The sequence below is a fragment of the Phocoena sinus genome, chromosome 18 (genome assembly GCF_008692025.1).
Source record: "Phocoena sinus isolate mPhoSin1 chromosome 18, mPhoSin1.pri, whole genome shotgun sequence".
NCBI classification, from domain to species: domain Eukaryota; kingdom Metazoa; phylum Chordata; class Mammalia; order Artiodactyla; family Phocoenidae; genus Phocoena; species Phocoena sinus.
This window is the reverse complement of record NC_045780.1, coordinates 35,422,341-35,440,246: the sequence shown is the minus strand read 5'-3', so window position 1 is coordinate 35,440,246 and position 17,906 is coordinate 35,422,341. Positions and strand designations below refer to the sequence as shown.

Below are 17,906 nucleotides of genomic sequence, written 5' to 3'. Positions count from 1 at the left end.
TTTCATTTCTAAAGTTTGCTTTCTTTTAAGTGAGTCCTGTTCTTCCTTTTCTTTCAGCAGAAATGAAATCCCAGGTAAGTATAAGTATTCAAATATTTGATCAGTAAGTCACAGTTATCTCCAGTACATTAAATAACTTTCATCAAAAAACGTTATAGGTAAAAAGCTCTGAAGGACCAGCTATGTATATGATAATTATGTTTCAGATATTCTAGGGTATTATATATTATAACTTGTCTTCTGGACGTGGTCTTGAAGTCTTTATGGATTCAGCCTCAGTAGTAGTGAACTGCACTGCTACTTGGTTTGGAGTACAAATTAGACTTTAGCCCTTCTGGAAGTTGAGTTTTTGGTATTGAAAACAATAGGAAAGAAATTATTGTATTTCCACAAAGGATCGAGGGCTTGAGGCTTAAACAAGCCAACATATGTGTGGGAAGCAGTCAGCCTTGAGAGCAGGCTACGGACATGCCAGGCATGCCGCCGCTCGCTGCTCGAAGAGACTGTCCCTACTTGTTCTCCTCCTTGTTCCATTCCATGGGAGATAAATCACCAGGGCCCAGAAATCAGAAAGAATGTAAAATGAGACAAGCAAAGCTGTCTCCCCCCTGCACGTGCAGGTTATTTTTGATGATTCTGGCTTTATGGGTTTTCTCCCAGGGAAGTTAACCCTGAGCCGAGACAGTCTTTACATAATGTAAACCACCGTCTGGCAACATTCCCTTTTCTAGTCTATATAATCTGCAACTGTAGCGCAATAAAATTTACCTTGCAACCATCAGTTGTCTTGGTCCTTCTGACCCCAATCGTCGGTGCTACTTCAGTTCCTTACCCCATCCCTTCTGGCCCTGGGCGGTGAAATCCTCTTTCTCCGGCTGGTCCGCGGCAAGTGGCGCCCGAACAGGGACCTGAAGCGTGAAGGCAATTAAAAGAAAAAGAAAATGCAGGTAAGAGAACCCTTATGCAAAATTTGTGTGGCCGCGAGTAAAAGTGAAACTAATAGAGGCATAAGGCAGTAGTCAGAAGTAAAATAAGATGGGGCAAAAGGGCTCAAAGGAGCGTGAATTATTTGCTCAGGTTTTACTTTCGATGCTTAAAGCTCGGGGTAATAAAGTTTCTACCTCACAGCTGACTGAGTTTTTGCAGCATATCCGTGATGTATCTTCCCTGGTTTCCCGATGGCGGCTCTCTTGACATAGAAATCTGGCAGAAAGTTGGAGATTTAAAAAATTATTATGTCTCGAGGGCCTACTCATACTCCTGTTGTTACATTTAGTTTGTGGAATCTGATAAAAGAATGTTTAGATTCTTCTCATGATAGTGTTGATTTGAATGTAAAGTCAGAAAAACATAAGCCTCTGACAGAAGAAAAGACTGTATTATCAGCTACTGCTTCGCCACTTCATAAATTGAAAGAGCTAATTAATTTAAACATTTCAGATGAACGGCATGTGGGATCTTCCCAGACCGGGGCACGAACCCGTGTCCCCTGCATCGGCAGGCGGACTGTCAACCACTGCACCACCAGAGAAGCCCGAAAAGGAACATTTTGACTTAACAGATGAGGCTTTTAAACATAAAAGAGAGAAATGTCCTGAGGATGATTTTCTAATGGCTATGATAGATAAGTCAGTGAAAAAGCTTCAAATTAGTAAGGACTGTCTTCCTCAAAAATCTACATCTGTAAAAATGCTCAGTCCCTTGCAGCGTGCTGTACAAGGAGCAGTAAGATGAGGAGAAGATCCTATTTTCTGTTGTCCTGTCATAGAAAGACCTGATCCTAATAATCCTCAACAAGCTATTAGGGAGCATCGGGCTCTTCCTTTTAAAGTTTTGAAAGATTTAAAATCTGCCTGTGCTCAATATGGGCCCACTGCCCCTTTTACTACTGCTATGGTTGACAGGAGAAGCTATTGCAGGAGAAGCTCTTCCCCCCGCTGATTGGAAATCTATAGCATGAGTTTGTTTAAATGGTGGAGATTATTTAATATGGAAGTTTGATTTTTATGAACGGGCTGTTGAACAAGCAGAAAAGAATGCGGCCCATAATTTTCCAGTTGATTATAATATGCTGATTGGGGAAGGACAATATATTTCTTTACAAGATCAGTTAACTTATCCCTTTGTTGCTTATCCTCAAATACATCATTTAGCATTAGAAGCCTGGAGGAAATTACCTTATACACACACAACTGAGGATCTTTCAAAAATTAGGGACCTAATGAACCATATGCTGATTTTGTAGATAGATTGTTACAGGTGGTGGGGAGACTCATTGTGGATGGACTCACTTGTACAATTGTAGTTAAGCAACTAACTTTTGCAAACACTAATAATGCATGTCAGGCTGTGATTCGACCTTGGAGAAAACGGGGAACATTGGAGGATTATATTCGCCTTTGTGCAGACATTGGGCCTGCTTATATACAGGGTGCTGCTATGGTTGCAGCATTAACTAAAGTGTGGTTTAAAAACAATCAAAAGAAAACAAAGACTTGTTTTAAATGCAGAAAGGTAGGTCATTTTGCTAGAGAATGTAGATCTTTTAATTCTAAACCTAGTCCTTCCTTCCCTACTCAAAAACCTCCAGATGGTCAGAAAAATCCCTGGTTTATGCCCTAGATGCAATAGGGGAAAGCATTGGGCACGAGATTGTCGCTCAGTGGCCAACAAGGATGGGACACCACTGTCGAGAAACTCCTGCCGGGGCCTTCCCCGGCCCCAACAAACAATAGGGCCAATGTCTGTGTATCCTTCTCAAATTATAAATCAGACATTAACCAGAAACAAAAACATACAATATCCTCGCTCTCCAGAGCAACACCAGGAAGCGCAGGACTGGACCTAAGTACCTCCACCCGATATGTATTAACTCCTGAAATGGGTCCTGAGGCCCTCTCTACGGGCATCTATGGACCTTTACCCAAGGGTTTTATGGGACTATTATTGGGAACAAGTAGTGTCACCATGAAGGGTTTAACTATTATGCCAGGAGTCATAGATTCTGGCTACGAAGGAGAAATAAAAATCATAGCACAAACTATTAAAAATATAATAACTATTTCTCCTGACGATAAAATTGCACAATTGCTACTTTTGCCCTTTGTACCTCATGGACAAATTTTACAACATCAAAAGAGAGAAACAGAGGCTTTTGGATCATCTAATGCTGCCTACTGGATTCAGAAGATAGGGAAAGAACGTCCAGAAATGAAATTAACCATTAATGGAAAGTTTTTTTCAGGTTTGTTAGACACTGGAGCTGATGTCTCTGTTATGACACAGATACACTGGCCTAAACATTTGCCCATTAGTCCTACTATTACACAATTTCAAGGAATAGGACAAAGTTCTTCTCCTGTGCAAAGTAGTCAGTTATTATTATGGCAAGATAGTGAGGGCCATTCAGGATACTTCCAGCCTTATGTTTTGTCTGAGCTGACTTTAAACCTCTGGGGCCGAGATATATTAAAAGAAATGGGAGTATTACTTTATAGTCCAAATTCTTAAGTCTCTAATATGATGTTGGATCAAGGATTTCTTCCCACAAAAGGGCTGGGAACAAATCAACAAGGAACTGTCTATCCTACTGATGTGAAAATAAAAAATGATAGACAAGGTTTAGGTTTTTCTTAGGGGCCTTGGATTCTCCTCCACTCACTGCTGATCCAATTACTCGGCTGACTGATGACCCTGTATGGGTGGACCAATGGCCCCTCACAACGGAGAAATTAGAAGCTGCAGAACAATTAGTACTGGAACAATTAGGGCATTTAGAAATTTCCAATAGTACTTGGAATACTCCTATTTTTATTATCAAGAAAAAATCTGGAAAATATAGGTTATTACAGGATCTAAGAGCTGTTAATAAAACTATGCTAATAATGGGAGCTCTGCAACCAGGCCTACCCTCTCCAACAGCCATACTACACAATTATGTTTTAGTTATAGATTTAAAAGATTGTTTTTTCACTATTCCTTTGTTTCCTGAAGATAGAAAACATTTTGCTTTTAGCTTGCCTTCCTTATATTTTAAGGAACTCATGAGGAGATTTCAATGGAAAATATAGCCTCAGGGCATGGCAAATTGTCCTACATTATGCCAAAAATATGTGGCTCAGGCCTTGACTCCTGTGAGAAAAAGGTTTCCAACATTATAGCTCATACATTATATGGATGATATACTTTTAGCCGCTAATAATATTTCTTTATTAGAGACTGCTTTTCAATTTTTACAACAATCCTTACGATCATTGGCTTGGTCATTGCCTCAAAAAAAATTCAAAGACAATCTCCATTTTTATATTTGGGAAAATATATTGATAACACTACTATTAGGCCTCAAAAACTGCAAATTTGAGTTGATAATTTAAAAACATGAAATGATTTTCAAAAATTACTTGGAAATATTAATTGGCTAAGGGCTTCCTTAAAACTTACTACTGCTCAATTACAGCCTTTGTTGGATATTCTTAAAGGTGACTCAGATCCTTCTTCACGCTCTATGACTCCAGAAGGATTTCAAGCTTTACAAATAGTCAATAGATCTATCAGTTCTACACAATTAACTAGAGTTCATACTCATCTTCCAATTTTCTTAATAATTTGTCCAACTCCTCATGTGCCTACTGCTGTCTTATGGCAAACTGTTGGAATTATTGAATAGATTCATATGAAATCTACACCCTCTAAAGTTATTAACCCTTATTATGAACTTATTAGTAATTTAATAATGCAAGGTAGAACTAGATGCTTACAACTTATAAATACAGAACCTTCTCAAATTATTATCCCTTATTCAGTCAACAAAATTGGCTTTTTCAACATAGTAATTAATGGGGTCTTGCTCTTGCAGGATTTTCAGGTACCTTGGAATGCCATTACCCTGCTGATAAATTGATCCAATTCAGCAAACTTAACTCATATCTTTCCTTCTATAATTAAGCAATAGCCTATTCCTCATGTACCTTTTGTTTTTACAGACGGTTCTTCTTCAGGAATGGATACTGTAATCATTGACGACGGAACAAAACTCATTAGACAAACTTCCTTGACTTCTGCTCAACATGTTGAACTGTATGCTGTCATTATGGCTTTTAAACATTTGCCTTCTATATCTTTTAATTTGTTTTCTGATAGTAAATATCTTATTAGCTTATTATTTCTTCTGGAGACTGCGACCATAGGACATACTAATGACCCTGAATTATCATCCTCTTTTCATTTGCTTCAACAGCTTATTCGTTCCCACGATGGTCCTGTTGCAGCTCTACATATCTGTGCTCATTCTAACTTGCCTGGTCCATTGACTAAACAATGTGACAGCAGATGTTTTAACTCCATCTAAACGTGACCTTTATCCTGTGCACTTTCCTCCCAAGAATAGAGTTGAAGTTACTCCTCCTCCTCAATCTCTTTTCCCTAAAGCAGGACATATCCCAATTTACCGTACTCCTCCTTTCCGTTCGTCATGCTGTCAAGAATGGCTAATGTATTGCATTCATTATCTTCATACTGTTGATACTCATGGTGCATGTCCTGGACACCCTCATATTATGGTAAGTTATGATCAAACTGCTTCACAAGCAGCACAACAATCGCATGCTTTACACCATCAGTCGGCGACTACATTACGCAAACAATTTTCCCTTACTCGTGAAGCCACCCGACAAATAGTTAAGCAATGCCCACAATGCTTACCTCACCTTCCTGTTCCACATTATGGTGTTAATCCTCGTGGATTATTACCTAGTCATTTATGGCAAATGGATGTTACTCATATCCCGTCGTTTGGGAAATTACAGTTTGTTCATGTCCCTATTGATACTTATTCTGGTTTCCTCTGTGCTACAGCACAGACCGGAGAAGCTACTAAACATGTTATCACTCATTTATTACACTGTTTTGCTTTCACGAACCTTCCCAAAGTTATTAAAACAGATAACGGGCCCACTTACACTAGTGCTGCTTTTGCAACATTTTGTAATTCATTACAAATTACCCATATTACAGGCATTCCATATAACCCTCAAGGACAAGGTATTATAGAATGTGCAAATAGATCTTGAAAGCTAACTATTGAAAAAATAAAAAGGGGGGAATTATACAGAATAACACCACATAACCTTATAAATCATGCTTTGTTTATTTTAAATTTTCGCACTGTTGATAAATTTGGCCGGTCTGCAGGGGAGAGGTTGATGGCTGAGCCAGGATTGGCCTCTCAATCTCCGGAGGTCCTCTGGAAAGATCCGTTAACAAGCACTTGGCATGGTCCTGATCCTGTGTTGATTTGGGGCTGTGGTCACGTGTGTATCTTTCCCAGATCAGCGCCTGGACCTCGCTGGCTTTCTGAGCACTTAGTCAAGCAAATAGATGGCTCGCCATAGCCCACAACTAGTTCAGAAGATGAAGAAGCTCTGCATCTCTCCCGAAAATTTGACACTGTTGATTCAGAAAAAGAAGAAGAGGAGACCACTTGCCAGGACGACTCAAAGAAGTGATGTTCCAACTTGGGGACAAATTAAACAATTGGTTTCATGAGTTCAAGAGTTAGTGAAACAACAGAAAAACCCTGTTACACCTGTAACTTTATTTTTGGCTATGTTGGCAATCATTTCATGTGTTCCCTCTGTTAATGCAGCAACTTACTGGGCCTATGTACCTGATCCTCCACTATTAAAACCCATATCTTGGTCTGAAGCAGAGTTTCCTGTATTTTACAATGATACTGTTTATGGGCCTCTTATTGGAAATATAAAACAAATCAATATGTCTGTAAATTATACTAACTGGTTTAGTACTTATCCTGTCTGTCTTAGCCCATTGAATCTGGAAACTGGATATGTAAAGGCTATTAGTTATGAGCATACAGATGTTTATGAGGGAACGGATCAATCAATTAGTTTGTCAGGCTCTCCAGGCATCCTTCGTTTTACAGGAACCAACATTACTCTTACATGCCTGGCTACCAGCCGATGAGAGGATCTTAAGGATACCATCATTTGGTATAAAAATGGGCAACCTATTAATATTAGAGGTCGAATCTCATACGCCTCACCACTTAGGGACTCCACTATTACTATAGCCAAGGTTACAGGTGAAGATTCAGGAAATTATTTCTGTATGAAGCGTTTACTTGGAGGACAAGGGATACTTATAGCTGGACATAAGGTTACTATTCTTAACAGAAAATCAAAAAATCAATTTCCTCCTTTTATGACCGTTAATTTTCCTGGATCCAATTTTGAACGTTGCAATGCATCTTGGAATAATAACCAAATATGGTGTACTATAGATTATACCAAGAGGTAAATTCCTATCTCTTCTATTCCCTTCATAGATAGGTTTATCAATCACATTTCAAAAGACCTGGGATATATGGAAACTAGCTCTAACTTATTCCAATACACCTGTTATAACTTGTGTTGCTCCTCCATATACACTTTTGATTGGTTCTATTAACATTGGTAATTCTTCCAAAGGAGGATATAATATTAGCTGTGTGAATTGTATTTTTAGCAGTTGTATGTTCCCTTCTGCAGGAACGCAATCTGTGCTTATACTAAAGCAACCCATATATGTTATGGTGCCTGTATATCTGAGAGAACCTTGGTATGAAGATACTGGAGTACAGGCATGGATGGAACTCTCTAAAGCCTTGCAGAGAAGGAGGTGCTTTATTGGGTGGCTAATAGTAAGTTTACTTGCCTTGGCTACTCTGTCTGCTACCGCAGCTACTGCCAGTCTTGCTCTTTCACAGAGTATTAATCATGCTCACTTTGCTAATCAATTATCTCAAAATACCAGTCTTGCCTTATCTTTACAAAGTCACATAGATTTACAGATTAATAACAAGTTAGATGAATTTAAAAATGCAATTATGGGGATTGGAGATCAGATGGCAGCATTAAAATTGAGGATGTGTTTAGCTTGCCATGCAAAGTATACATGGATTTTTGTTACTCCTAAAAAGTACAACGACTGTATTTGGGAATGGGAAAAAGTAAAAATGCATCTGCTGAGTGTTTGGTCAGATAATAATATTAGTCTTGATCTTAAGAAATTAAATGCTGAAATTCAGGATATACAAAATGCACATCTTCATGATATTTCACCAGAAGATGTAATTCAAACTTTACTGGATCATTTAAAGTGGTTAAACCATCAGTCTTGGATTACTGGAAGGTTGTCAGGATTTATTACCCTGGCCATAATTTGCCTATTATTGATAATAATCTTCTCATGTCTGTTTCGTATCCTCATGCAACAATATACTACTCTTGGCACTAAGCTTCATGGAATAATTTTGCAGCAAAAATTAAAAAATAAAAAAGGGAGACCTGTGGGAAGCAGTCAGCCGTGAGAGCAGGCTGTGGACGTGCCAGGCATGCTGCCGCTCGCTGCTCGAAGGGACTGTCCCTACTTGTTCCCTTCCTTGTTCCATTCCATAGGAGATAAATCACCAGGACCCAGTAATAAGAAAGAACGTAAACTGAGATAAGCAAAGCTGTCTCCCCCCTGCACGTGCAGGTTATTTTTTGATGATTCTGGCTTTATGGGTTTTCTCCCAGGGAAGTTAACCCTAAGCCGAGACAGTCTTTACATAATGTAAACTACCGTCTGGCAACCTTCTCTTTTCTAGTCTATATAATCTGCAACTGTAGCGCAATAAAATTTACCTTGCAACCATCAGTTGTCTTGGTCCTTCTGATCCCAATCGTCGGTGCTACTTTACCCCTTCCCTTCTGGTCCTGGGCGGTGAAATCCTCTTTCTCCAGCTGGTCCGCGGCACATATGAATATATGTTTTTTCTTGCTCTACTGCACATATACTGTCTAGTAACAGGTATTTTGTCTGCTAGTAGTGTTCTAGGTTATGTCTTTCCAAAGCGCTGAGGCAGTGCACCTATTCTGTAGTTGCAGCTGATGCCTGAATGTATCCTAGCTGAAAATTATTGATTAATAAGAACTTGAATTTCTGAAAGATTTGTACTGTTAACCAAAATCTGAGCAAGGAATCTCAAATGTAATTCTTAGCCAGAATTACATGTTAATGAATCATTTTACAGTGTAAATCAAGGAACATCAGTGTAGGGATTTCTTTTAATTTATTTTTTACCTGCTTGAAATATCAGTTAAAAGTTGCCAGCTTGGTTGCAGATGAACGGACGTTTGAAGTTCACCAAACTACTTAATGTGGAATAGGATAATAGACTTCCAACGCCCTCAAGGCTGTGACCTTGCAGCCATTTTACATAGCACATCATCCTCCTATAGGGATGAACCTTTCCCTGGCCCGAAAAGTAGCTGCTCTGTTGAAGCTTTGCTTATTGTAACAGGCTTTTGTTTCCAGGTTACATGTCTGTGGAAGACTTAATTCTGAATAGAGATCTAGATATTACTGGAAACTAATTGTTTTATCTATTATACTCTGCTTTATCAAAAAAGTAAAACATTTAAATTGTGCTACAGAAATTCAGATGTTGTCTTGCAATCTTTAAACAATAAATGGATGATTTTCCCTTAAAAAAAAAAAAGAATTAAGCAGTTAAGCTGTTGGTCCCACATCAGACAAATTGTCCTTATACCTCCTGTCAATATTGTTAACAGAGACTGTTATTTTATTAATCCTTATGATCCCGTGATTCTTTCTTTCATGTTTCAGGGCACAGCAGGTGAGAGAGTGGATTTGTTAAGCTGGGTGGGTTTATCCTTCTTTTATGCGTTCATTCAATTTTATGTTCATTTACTTATTGTACACATATGGCAATAGAAGCTGCTAAAGCAATCATTGCTATTCTGCAAAACAACAAGGCACAGAAGCAGATGTCTTACTTCCGAGATTTCTCAGGAAATCTCCCAGGATTATTATGATTAAAGATCCTTTCCCCCCACTCCCTGGAGAGGACAAGGGACTGCTCACTGGAGGCTTTTTAATGACTTGGGGAAAGGCTCAAATATCCCCCCCCCCATTATGGTAATCCACCCCAGGGGCAAACCACACAAGAATATTATGAATTTATTTTAGTTTTCTATCCTTGCAAAGCTAACACTCAGCTCATTAGAATATGAAAACTATATTGTCAAATTTCAGAGTTACATGGATGAAGAAAATCACAAAAGTGGCATCATATCATGTGTGTTATAGTTGTATTTACTATATTGACTATATTAACTATGTTGTGTTAACAATATATTGTATAACTATATATAGTGAAAAGGCAAAATGCTGTAACTTATTTCAGAGAAAATGATTATGTTGGCAAACCCCAAATTGTACATTGTAGATGGGTCCTAGGAAAAGAAGATTTAATTCATAGTGGACAAGAGGTTAGCTTCTGTTTTCAGCCATGTGCTATTTCAAGAATTAAACATCATGAATAATACAGGATATAAGAGGAATAGTCTAAAGATGGAAAAGCACATTTTGATTAGGAAAGAGAATTTAAGGCTTAAGTCTTTTTTTTTTTAAGGAAAACTGCCTTATTACTATGAGATAAGAAAATTGTTTCCTTCTTTTCTTCCTTGCTTTCTTCTTCTTCTTCTTTTTAACCTTTTTTTTATTTTGGATATTTGACCTCTAAGCTGAGATGACTGAAAATGCCTCCTCTGGGCACCAACCTTTTTGAAAGACTTTTTCCCCCTCCCTAAGGGCTATTTGTCTCTTGGAGGCATTGTCTACATTACTCACCAAGAGGTAAGCATTTGTCCTTGCATTAATTGCTGACATCTCCTGATAAGAGGGAAGCTGCAAAGTAGAAGAATTGAAGGTCAATATGTTGATATTGGTCTCAAGTGCATTGATGTACATTTACATTTGTGTATTGGGGAAGCGGAGTGAAGCTTGAGAGTGGGCTAGTGGGGAGGGGTAAATATTTTGTGATGCTGTCTACCTATGGGCTTATAAAGTTTACAGCTGCATTAGGAGGGCAAGCATTACCATTAGCATGAAAAGTAGGGCAGACCTCAGTTGCAAAAGCTTCTAGCCATACATATAGGTCAATACGTAAATGATACACCTTATTGCATTCACCCATTCACCCTCCCCTGTTCACGCTAATTGGAAATTTCAATCCATTTCAGAGAAGTAACACAACTATCAATCATTTTCCCGGGCACGAATCTTCCAGGAGGAAGAAAATGGAATACACCTAGCAACAGAGCTCACGCACTAGCCCATATGTGTCTTAGATTTAATAGCTGATCACTAGCTGGATTGAAGCCAAGAGGTGGTTCGCAAAGTTGCTGCACATTAGAACCACCTGGGGAACTCTGAGACCTCCCCATGCCCAGGCTCCTCCCTAGACCTACTGAATCAAAATCTCTGGGGCTGGGATCCAGACATCAATGTTTTTTCTTAAAAACTCTTTAGGTAATTCAAACGAGGAGCAGAGCTTGAGAACCAGCCCAATAACGGAAACAAACTTATTTCATACAGATAAAGTGGGGCAATTCATATATTAAAAGAACATGATGAATATATATATATATATATATATATATATTTCTTTTTTTCTCTTTATTCTGTTTGTGTTTCAAATAGGTTTTTTGTTTTTCTTCTGCAAAAAGCGTTATTGTTTCCATTTGGTCCAAGGCTTGGTAGAGGGCTCCAGGGCAGTTACAAAGCTGCCTAGTGGCTGCAGAGTGGGGCTTCAGGCAGAAGCTCTGATGTCAGAGGGGCTCCTCAGAGGTCGCTGGACTTCAGAGATTCCTGTTTGTGCTCGAGGGTGAGCCTTTCAAAGAGATACTCGTCCAGCACAGCCTGCGGACCAGCCAGCCTGCGGAGGTTGGTCAGGTGGTCGCCCATCTTCTTGATGAGTTTCACCTGCTCCTCCATGAAGCGGCTCTCCAGGAAGTCACAGAGGTGGGAGTCTGCGCGGGCAGAACCCAGGGCGTGCAGGTCTGATAGTGACTGGTTCAGGTTCTTCTCCCTAAGAGTGGTGGCTTCCACAGCGTCCTGGGTTTTATCCCACTCATCTTGAGAAGGCTTCCGCGCATCCTGGAAGAGGGCACGGCCGCAGCACTGGTTTTGCATTTTCAAGAGACGCTGGGTGCCCTCACACTTCTCCTCAGCCAGTTGTTGAAAAATGTGGCCCACACTGTCCAGAGCCCCATTGTTGCTGTCGAAATAGAAGTTCAGAGAGAGGTAAGTGTCCACAGGTGCATGTTGAACAGGTGGTGGACGGTGGCCTCCACCTCGATGGAATAATTCTGACGAACCTGGGAACTCCTGGTTGATCAGTGATAAGGAGCTAAGCTCAAAAAAACGGTGTTGGCCTGTCCTGGAGGCTGAGGATCGCTGAGTGGATGATTCCAAAGGTTGTGACAGGAAGAAAGGTTGGAGGGTGGTCGGGGGCTGGAGGAAGGAGCGTCCCTGGGTCTGTTCATTCCAAACACTGTTGAAACAAGACAGATCTGCAGGACTGCCGAGCACACTGCCTCAAATAGGCTTTGATATAAATGAACAAGAAGTCCAAGAAAGGACAAAACTTACCCTTACCCCCACCAAAATAGCTGGTGATACTAGAATCTAGATCTGGGAAGGGATTCTTCCATTACTTTCTTAACATTCCAAGCCACTAGAGCAGTGGTTCTCAAAGTATGGTCACCTTGTAACCAAGCAGTACCCTATGGGGCCTTCCTAGGACAGACCCGTCCCCCATATCCTCTGCTGTAGTTCCTCTCTGAAGTACTCAGATAATAGTATCTCAGGCATATTTCTTGAGTTTTCAGATGCTAAAAACCACCACCCAATGAAAGAAATTAACTCCTTGATGATCAAGAGCACGTAGCCCCCAGACCTTCTGACACCTAAGGATGGATAATGTTACCTGCCCTGTGGCCTCAACATCAACCAATCAGAGGACTGTGCATGAGCTGATCGCATTCCCCGGGAAGTCCTTCCCTCACTTGGCCTTTAAAAATGCTTTGCTGAAATCCTTTGGAGGTTTCAGGGTTTTTTGGAACACAGGCCACCCCTCTCCTTGCTCGATCCTGCAATAAACCTTTCTCTGCTCCAGACTCCAACCTTTAGGTTTGTTTGGCCTCACTGTGCTTCAGACACATGAACCTGCATTTGGTAACAACCTGACCAGCTTTACCAGCGTCCCCTGATAATGTGTCAGATATTCAAGTTTTAGGGCCCTGTCCCAGCCCTATGGAATCAGCAACTCTGGTGGGGCTCAGTGATCTCTGTTATAACAGGCCCTCCAGATGATTTTTATTCACCTTAAAGTTTGAAAATATCTGCATTGTCAGCTGGCCAAAGCGTCCACCAGCAGGTGAAGGGGAGTGGCGCCTGGAAAAGATAGGGACCAGCCAAGGCAAGTACAGCAGCATTTGCCATGGTAGTAACGGAGAATGCCTTTTCTCCACTGGTTGGCACAGACTAGTATCTGGGAGCAGTGGCAGGGTTATTTAGTATGCTTTACATTTCAATGTAGAGTGACGGCTGTCCTGGTTTGCCAGGGACTGCCCCTGTGTGAGCACTTAAAATCTCATCCTGGCAAACCCCTTAGCCCTGGGTTTGAAAAACTTAGGGAATAACATGAAATGTAGGGGAAACATGATCTATGTTTTGGGCAAGTCACAAGTGCTAATTAAAGCTAAGCAAGTTGGACAACATCTAGCCTTCTTTACCCAGTTGCAGGGAGGTAAATCTGATTGGGTGAAAGTACTTATTGTTAAGAAATCTTCGTAGAAACGTCCCCTTCTGCTTAGTCGGCTGGTTCTCAGTTCTGGCTAAACGTTGGCATCGTCTGAGGAGATTTTAAATGATTTTATCAGTCTAGGGTGACCAACCGTTGGTGTGAGGGTTTTTAAAAAGTACTTCAGATGATTCTAATGTGTAGCCAAATTTAGGTGCCACTGCTTAAGCTTTTGAACCGCTGCTGCATATTTTCACCTCATCTTCCTATGAGAATATCCGCCTGTAGTTGGTTTGGGTTTTTTTCTTTTTATTTTTTTAACTGTCTTATTATAAGATTTACTGTCTTAAATAAGATTGAATGTACAGAAAATCCTGCTAGTCCATCTGGTATAGCTGGATCCTTAGAATAATATCATTAAGATATATACCCTTTAAGTATTGTGACTGGCCTTTTAAAAATTGACATATGCATTGAATTAGTACCATCTGTTTTGAAGTTGTCATGTTGGGGAGCTATACCTCTAATCTGCTGCCATTGCTAAATATCTGGACATCTCTTATTAGGAATTGCTTTTAAAAATCTTTAAGGATTAAAACCAAGATTGCTGTATTATTTGTACTGGGACCACAAAAACCTCACAAAGTTCCCCCGCTGTACCTTCTACCCCCATCTCTAACCCTTGGCAACTTCTAATCTGTTCTCCATCTCCACCGTTTTGTTATTTTAAGAATAATATGTAAACATAATCATGAATTAATTAATCTTCGGAGATTGGCTTTTTAAAATTTTTCCCTCGGCATCATTACCTTGAAGTTCATTTCAATTTTTGTATATATTAATAATTTGTTCCTTTTTGTTGCTTGGTAGTATTCTATCATAAGATTTTATCACAATTTATTTCAACATTCATCCATTGAAAGACATTTGTGTAGTTGCCATTTTTTGGCTATTATCAATAAAACTGCTATGAACATTTATGTGTAAGTTTCTGTGGGAACTTAATTAAGTTTTTGTTTCTTTTGGATAAATGCTCAAGAGTACGATTACTGCGTTGTAGCGTGAATCTACTTTTAGGATTAAAAGAGACTGTCAAGCTGTTTCTCAGAGTGGATAAACCATTTTATTTTCCCACCAGTGACGTGATATAATTTTTCTACGTACTCGCGAGCATTTGATGTTGTCACTATACTTTAATTTTAGTTATTCTCTGATATCTCATTATGGTCTTAATTTGCATTTCCCTAATGGCTAATGATGTTGAGCATATTTTCATGTGCTTCTTTGCCATGTGTATATTCTCTTCCATGAAATGTCTGTTCCTGTCTTCTGCCTATTTTCTAGTTGGATTTTTTTAAGTTGTTTGGAGAGTTCTTTGTTTATTATAGATACAAGTCATTTGTCTTATATGGGATTTTCAAATATGTTTTCCCACTGTGTAATTTGAGTTTTCACCCACTTAAAAGGATCTTCTATGAAGCATTTTTAACTCATTTTGATGAGATCCAATTTATCAGTTTTTGCTGTTATTGATCATACTTTTGGTGTCAAGTCTAAGAATTATTCACCTAGTTCTAGATGCCAAAGATTTTCTCCTATTTTTTTTTCTAAAAATGTCCTGCTTTTACATTTAAGATTATGATCCACTTTGATTTAATTTTTGTGTAAGGTGTGGAGGTTTAGGTTAAGGTTCATTTTCTGTTTGTTTGTTTTTGTCAAGGGATGTCCAACTGTTTCAGTACCATTTTTTGAAAAGTCTATTTTTCCTTGATAGCTTTTGCACTGCTGTCAAAAGCAAGTTAAATGTATTTATGTCAGTCTATTTCTGGGTTCTCTATTCCATTCCATTGATCTATGTATCTACCCTCCATCATTACTGAAAAATCTTGAAATTGGGTAGATTAATTCCTCCCATTTTAATCTTCCTTTACAAATTGTTTTAGCTATTCTTCAGCCTCTTCTTACCATATAAATCTTAGAATAAGCTTGTCTATATCCACAAAAGCCTTAAGGACATTTTAAGAGTAATTGTGTTAAGCCTGTTAACTTGGGGAGAATTGAAATCTTTATTATGTTGTGTTTTCTAATACATGAACAAGGTATGTCTCCCTATTTGTTTGTGACTTTTAAATTTTTCTTCATCAGCATTTTGTAATTTTCGGTATAGAGGTCCTATAGATGTCTTATTGCGCTTATATTTAAGTATTTATTTAGGTCAGTTGTAAATGGCATCACATACTTTTATTTAAGCTTCTACACATTTGTTATTAATATATAATTTGATAAAATTGTGTTGACCTTGTACTCTAAAACATTTACAAACTAATATTATTTCTCAAGCTTTTTGTGGATTCCTTGGTATTTTCTCCATTTAGATTATCATCTCATCTTCAGATACAGTTTTACTTTTCCTTAGTCAATATAATAGGATATATTACTATTCAACATTCAGTAGGATATGTTCCTTCCTATTCAACATAGTAGTAATAGTCCTTTTATCTTTTAAATAAACTTTTTAAAAATTTAACTTTTAAATTTATGTATTTATTTATTTTTGCTTTATTTTCTTACTAGAACCTCCAGTAATATATTTAATAAAAGTGGTGAGAGCAGATATCAGTGCCTTGTTTCTGATCTTACAGAGAAAGCATTCAGTCTTTCATAGTTAAATATAATATCGGTATAGGTTGTTTGTAGATCCTCTTTATGAGTTTCAGTATGTTCCTTTTCTATTCCTAGTTTGCTTGAAGTTGTTTTTTCTTCTTTCTTTAAAATCATGAATGGGATTGGATTTTGTCAAATGCTTTCTCTGCATTAATGGATAGGATCACATGACTTTTCTCCCTTAATCTATTGGATATTGTGGATTACATTGTTTGATTTTCAAATATTTAACCAACTTTGCATAACTGGAATAAATACCACTTGGTCATGGTATATTATTCTTTTTATATATTTCTGGATTTAATTTGCTAATATCTGACTGAGGATTTTTACAGCCAATTTCATAAAACATATTGGTCTGTAGTTTTCTTCTTTCTATACTATCCCTGTCTGGTTTAGGTATCAAGGTAATACTGGCTTCATAAAATTAATTAGGAACTGTTCCCTCTACTTCTATTTCTTATCAAATCATGTAAAATTGGTGTTAATTCTTTAAGTCTTGGGTAAAAGTGAAACATCTAAGCCTGAATATTTCTTTTGGGAGTTTTTAAATGAAAAATCAATGTTTCTAATGGTTACAGGAAAATTGAGATTATCTATTTCATCTTGGCTGAGTTTTGGTAGTTTTGGGTGTAGAAGCATTGGTCCATTTCATCTACATTTTTGAATTTATAGGGTAGACTTGTTCATAATAACTTGTCCCTTATTAACCTGCAGGATATGTCATAGTATCCCTGGTTGCATTTCTGATATCTGTGATTTGTGCCATCTCTCTTTTTATCTTTATCAGTCTTGCTAGATCTTTATTGATTAGATTGTTTGTTTCAAAGAACCAGCCTTTTGTTTCATTGATTTTTCCCCCCTATTTTCAGTTTCATGGATTTCTGTTTCATCTTTATTATTTCCTTCTTCTGCTTGTTTAGTGTTTTTTCCTCTTCCTTTTTTACTATTTCAATATAGAAAATTAGATTATTGCTTTGAAATATTTTCTTTCCCAATTTAGTGCTATAAACTTCCCTTTCAACATTGCTTTCACTTCATTCCACAAACTTTGATCTATCTCCATTTTCTTTTATTCTCTGCATTTAAATTTTTTTCCTTGATGCTGTCTTTTTTACCCATGAGTTATTTGGAGTTGTGATGTTTAGTTTTCATGTGATTGAAGATTTTCCTGTTGTCTTTGTTAATTGATTTCTAGTCTGATTCCATTATGGCTAGAGAACATACTCTATGATTTTAATTCTTTTAAATCTGCTAATGTTTTTTTATCACCCAGTATATGGTACATAAGTGAATGTTCCATGGACACTTGAATATGTATTCTGCTCTTATTGAGTGTGTTCTTTAAATGTCAGTTATATCCTGTTGATTGATGATGTTTTCAGTTTTTCCATATCCTTGCTGATTTTTCTCTCTGGTAGTTCTATAAATTGCTGTGTTGAAGTCTCAAATAATAATTGTGGATTTAAAATTTTCTCTTTTTACCTTTTTCAGTGTTTGCTTCATGTATTTTGAAGTTCTGTTGTTTGGTGCAAACACATTTAGTATCACTAGGTCATCTAGGTGGATTATTCCTGTTATCTTTATGTAATGA

At 38.1% G+C, this 17,906-nt stretch overlaps 2 pseudogenes; one reads left to right on the top strand and one right to left on the bottom strand.

Annotated features, from left to right (window-relative positions):
• The window catches only part of LOC116743247, a 34,786-nt pseudogene extending 26,064 nt beyond the window's left edge, over positions 1-8,722 (top strand).
• A 2,963-nt stretch (positions 8,723-11,685) lies between these two features.
• LOC116742948 lies at positions 11,686-12,888 on the bottom strand (annotated as a pseudogene).
• Between the last annotated feature and the right edge of the window lie 5,018 nt (positions 12,889-17,906).